We start from the raw sequence: 6000 nt of genomic DNA, 5'->3' as shown, positions 1-6000 counted from the left end.
ACTCAGTGGTTGAGTGTGGACCCATGAACCAGGAGGTCACCAGCTGGGATTCCCGGTCAGGGCACATGGCTGGGTTGCGGGCTCGATCCCCAGGAGGGGCGTGCAGTAGGCAGCCGATTGATGTTTCTATCTCCCTCTCCCTTCCTCTCTCTCTCTGAAATCAATAATATATATATACATATATATATATATATTATTGATTTCAATAATATATATATTAAAATGTATTTAGTAACAGTTTTTTCTGATTGCAAAAATAATATGCACTCATTCTAGAAAGTTTAGAAAATACAGATAAGCACAAAGAAAGACAAAAATTACCAGCATTTTACTACCAGAGAAAATTTCCCTTAATATTTGGGTCATTGTTTCCATTATCCCACCATTCTAGTTAGGAGGGTACCTAAGAAAGCAATGCTTATTATGATATGGACGTATTCAACCAACAATCTGACCACTTATAAAATTAGTCCCCACCCAAACATCCTCCAGCTTCCGACCCCCACCCATCCTGTCAGAGGGCTGTCAGGCAGCTATGCCCTGAATGTTGGATGTAAACATCCACATCCACACATGTAATGGGAGTTGAAACAAAGTGGACTGTGATATTTTTTAGAAACAAGGGATCTTTCATAAACTCAGTAAACATGCAGTTGGAAACTGCTGGGTCATATAAAAGCCATTGAAAAGCAAGAGTTAGACATTATGTGCATTTACCAAGAGAAAATAAACAGGGATAATGATAAGCACTTCAAAAGAGAATGATCTCACAACATAAACTGATGAACAAAAACAGATCCAGAGACAGAAGCATTGATCAGACCATCAAACCTCAGAGGAAAGGCAGGGGAGGGTGGGGGTACAGAGGAGAGATCAACCAAAGGACTTGTATGTATGCATATAAGCCTAACCAATGGACACAGGCAACAGGGGGTGAGGGCAGGAGCGGGGGTAGGGGGTTGGGGGGGCAATGGGGGGATAAGGACACATATGTAATACCTTAATCAACAAAGAAAATAAAAATTAAAAAAAGAGAATGATCTCATTATCAAAGATTAAAAGAAGCCCTTCAGAAAATAACAAAGCCTTCAAATTATTTTTGTTACAAAAGTCAAACATATACTAGTAATGGTGAAGAATGTTACATCATACTGTCACATAATTTTGTCCAAAAGAAAGAGCTAAAATATCAACGTTTTAAAAGTTAATTCCCATTCAAACACTTTAAAAACCATACTTTTATAACACAGCTCTTAAAATATTAGTGTGCATTGGACTCACCTGGAAATCTTGTTAAAATGCAGATTATTATTCAATTAGGTTGGAGGAGAGGCTCTAGATTCTGCATTTCTAATGAGCTCCCAGGTATGCTAATGTAGTTAGTCTTTGAACCTGACTTTGAATAACAAGACTGTAAAATTGTAATTTAAGTAGAGTCACTTGAAATGGCCTTTATTCAATACTAATTATCCTTGAGTATTGAGAAATGTCTCCCTATCCTTCCAATAGGGATAATAGTGGCTGCCCAGCCCACCTCCCTTGGGGAGGATACGGAAGGACATAACGAAATACAAATGTTCACAGTTACCATGGATTAAAGATAATGTCACATATGTGCCTAGCTTAGGAATTGACTTTTTTTTAGTAATAGACTAAATAGTAACTATTTTAGGCTTTACAGGCCATATGTCTCTGTCACAACTACCAAACTCTGCCATTGTTGCATAAGTACAACCATAGGAAATACATAAATAAATGGTCATGGCTGTGTTCTAATAAAACTTTATTTATGGACACTGAAGCTTTATTTTTATATAATTTTTCTGCCATGAATACTCTTTTTCAGTTTTTTTTTCAACCATTTAATTGCCCATTCTTAGCACAAAACCAAATAGCAGGCTGAAGTTGGCTTGTGGGGCATAGTTTGCAGGCACCTGGTCTGGCACAATGCCTAGCAGGTAGCAGATAATGGTGGCTAATATTAGGCATCTAGAATTGCTTTATAAACTGTAAAAATCAGCAGATATAATCAATTAGCAACGTTCTTGACCTCCATCATACCTTAAAAACTATCAGCTGTTGTCCTACCATCATACCTGTCCTTTCTCAGTACCTTAGGATATAATTCTCAGGAATTATGGACTTTACATCTCAGTTCTCACCTGTGTCTGCCATGATTCTCTCCTACCCTGACCCCCTTTGGTGATATCTGATGCCCAAGCCTCTGTTTCCCACAAAGTCACTTGATAGTGCCACGACTGCAGGTGATGGCCATGCTAAGGGTGTTGGCTCCTGAAGCTACAAACTCTTAAAATCCCTCCCACTCTTGGAACCGGTTCCCTCTGCCACAGGGTGGTGAGGGCTGGCTTCTATTGCTGCCACAACCATCAGGGAAGGTCTCCATTGCAAACTAGTTGAATGTTAAAGTGAGGGGAGGCAATGTTTAGAGTCATTAATGCATTGGGGCCATGCTGCCCCAAAGCAGAATCAAGGCCTTTCTCCTTTGTGCCTTAGCATCAACAAATGAGTAACAAAATAGGATTGTCTTGTGATCCTAGTATTTTGCATAGTTTATTGAAATGGAGCTTTCCTTTCTTATATTCTACTCTCCTTAGGACTCTAACATGGGCTTATAGAGGCTGTGCCAGAGGCTAAATCTGAGAGACAGACATTATGCTGTACTTACTAATTGGTCCTCCCCTCTGGCCACCTATTGGTCTAAACTTAAGAGCCCTACTTTCCCTTCCTTTAGGATGAATTCTTTCCCAGGAGACTCCTTTTCTCCTCAATAACAATAATGAAGGATTCATGCCCTAAGACTAACACGTGCAGACAGGTCTGAATGCCAACGGTGATTAAAATTTAGGTTCAAGCCAGAAACCTCCACTCCATCAGAATTTCACTCTTCATTCCCTTTCATTCTTCTTAATGTGTTGTTCATTTTCAATAATGTTGGTTATAAAACCATAGTTATCTTTACTGTGGGCTTTTAGAAACCATTTTTTCTAGGACAAAGTCACAGAATCAAGCATGAGAAGGATGCAATACACTGTTATTAGTCTGACGATGAAGAAGGCCACGTGAGAAAGAATACAAGAGGCCTCTAGAAGCAGGGAGTGGCCTCTGGTGACAGGTATCACAGGAAACAGACTTTGGTCCTTACAACCACAGCAAATGCATTCTGCCAAGAACTGTAGTGAGCTTGGAAGAAGAACCTGAACATGAGATAAAAACGTAGTCAGTTGCCCTAGCAGGTTTGGCTCAGTGGATAGGGCATGAAGGGTCCCGGCTTGATTCCTGTCAAGGGCACATGCCTGGGTTTCGGGCAGGGGGCATGCAGGAGGCAGCCGATCATTGATTCTCTCTCATCATTGATGTTTTTCTCTTTCTCTCTCCCTCTCCCTTCCTCTCTGATATCAGTAACAAATATATTAAAAAAACAAAACAAAACTGCAGCCAGCTGACACCTGGATTTCAGCCTCATGAGAAATTGAGCAGAGAACCCAGCCAGTTCCTTCTAGACATCTGACCTACAGAACTGTGAGATAACAAATGAATTCTGCCCTAGGGCAGGAAAAGCCAGTGATCCAAGCTCGTGGATTGGGGTGAGGCTTCAAAGCCCTTTCCTATTGCTGATGCCTGAATAGATTTAGTCTCTTTCCGAGGGACCAGCCAGGAGAACACTTTATTTACAACTAGAGGCCCAATGCATGAAATTTGTGCATGGGTAGGGTCCTTAGGCCTGACTGGTGATCAGGGCCGATCTGTGGGGCAACTGGCAGGGAGATTGGGGGGGCGGGGGGGGCGGGGCTCCCCCTGGCAACTGCCTTGGCTGGCCTGGGGCCTGCGGGAAGCTCCTGCATTGAGCACCTGCGCCCTGGTGGTCAATGAGCATCATAGTGACCGGTTGTTCCACCAGTTGTTCCGCCATTCAGTCAATTTGCATATTAGGCTTTTATTATATAGGACTAGAGGCCCAGTGCACAAAATTCATGCATGGGGGGGGGGTGTCCCTCAGCCCAGTTTGCACCCTCTCCAATCTGGGAGCCCTCAGGGATCGGGCCTAAACTGGCAGTCAGACATCCCTCTCACAATCCGGGACTGCTGGCTCCTAACCACTTGCCTGCCTGCCTGCCTGCCTGATTGCCCCTAACCACTTCTGCCTGCCAGCCTAATTTCCCCCTAACCACTCCCCTGCCAGCCTGATTGACGCCTAACTGCTCCCCTGCCAGCCCGATCACCCCCAACTGCCCTCCCCTGCCAGCCATCTTCTGATGACGTGAGGGCATTGCGCGAGGGCACGAGGGCCACCTAGGCTTTTATTAGTATAGATTGCTAGCCCTTAGTCTTCATTGGACACTACTGTCACTGTCACACTAAACTTGGTAACTTCACTCCATTAAAGCTCCTTCTTTGGTCTCAAACTCAGCCTGAAAGAGGGATCCTGGCCAGATTCCAGCATATGTGGACACCAGGCCCCCCCACCCCTTCCGGGAGTCCTCAGGGGATGAAGGTGAGACCCACAGCACCCCCTTTGTCCTGCCCAACTCTGCTCCTTCCCCAAGGCCACCTTAGGACTGGACCGGGTGGGCTCAGGTTCTTTCCCCTCTGCTCCATAGAAAAATTTGGTCACGAGTTCTGAAGGACCTCACAGTTAGTGAAAGCCTTCACCTCCGCCTGCTAAGGAGCATCTCTTTGATTTTGATATTTTGGAACTTTCTGCTGTTACAAAGGACTGAAAACCACAGCTGTCTTTTTGGGGCCACATTGCGGGGCATGAAAACAAAGAGGTGTGAGGTGGGAGGAAACAGCCAAGAAGAGAGATAGGAAAGGGCAGCAAATGACAAAGAAGGGAGAGGAGCTGGGCGACCTCTGCAGGGCCTCCCTCTGAGCGCTCCCACCCCTTACAGATCCACCCCAGAACCAGAACCCACCAGGAATCACAAAGCTGCGGGGCTGGCATTTGTTCCTGCAGTTTCCTGTCCTGGTTCACAGGGAGGGGTGAGGTGGGGTGGTTTCCAGGTGAGCAGAAGCCAAGTGGCTCCCTTGGAGATCACTGCCCTGTAGAGAAACACATAAAAGCTTTGGGGCAGGTGTAACTTCATTAAAACTTTATATTAAAAGAAACAATTTTTTCCCACCTATGATCTTTTTAAAGTTCATCATTTGTATTTTGAATTTAAATTAGTATATAGTCATGTGTATTAACTAAAGATCCTGGGTTCTGTGTGATGTGCAAAAATGTCTTCCACTGTGAAACTATGCAATTTTTATTGGGACAGTTTTGAAGTAAGAAATTGGGTCATTATTTCCTTTTTAATGAGATGAACAGATGAGGTAATAAACACCTAGACCCTTTCCAGCCTCAGAGATTAGAGCTGATTAGAGATAATTACTTTCCCCAGGATTGTCCACAGCCATTGAAAAATATCACGAATGTAACTTAAATACAATCAATTTTCATCACATCCAGTCTTTAAGCAGTGTTATACCCAAAATACAAGAGCTAACACTTAATATTATACTGCAAATTGTCATGAGCCAGGCATAGTCTGCAAGTTTTACATGTGTTTATTCATTTAATTCTTACAACAAGCTTATATCATATCCTCATCCTCATTCTACATATAAGGAAACTGAGACGGGTAAAGATCAATAACCTGTCCAGTTACTCAGCCAGTGAATGGGATTTGGAAGCAGGAATTTAAATGAAGGTAGCCTGGCTCCACAAGATATGCTCAGACCACTACTAGGTTTACACTGCTCCTAATAGAAGAGAAACACAAATGGTAAAAAAAAAGAAAAGAAAAAGTTTGACAAGAAATTTAAGTATGTATATTTCTTTAGAAAAAAAACACTGAAAGAGAAATTATGTAACAGGAATAAACTTCTAAATATTCTCATGAACTACCTGTTTCTCAAACATCTCTCTTTAAAATATATATATTTTAAAATATATATATTTGATTTTGAGAGAGAGACAGAGAGAGAGAGAGAGAG

This window comes from Myotis lucifugus, unplaced genomic scaffold, assembly GCF_000147115.1.
Source record: "Myotis lucifugus unplaced genomic scaffold, Myoluc2.0 scaffold_9, whole genome shotgun sequence".
NCBI classification, from domain to species: Eukaryota; Metazoa; Chordata; class Mammalia; order Chiroptera; family Vespertilionidae; genus Myotis; species Myotis lucifugus.
This window is presented reverse-complemented; position numbering follows the sequence as displayed.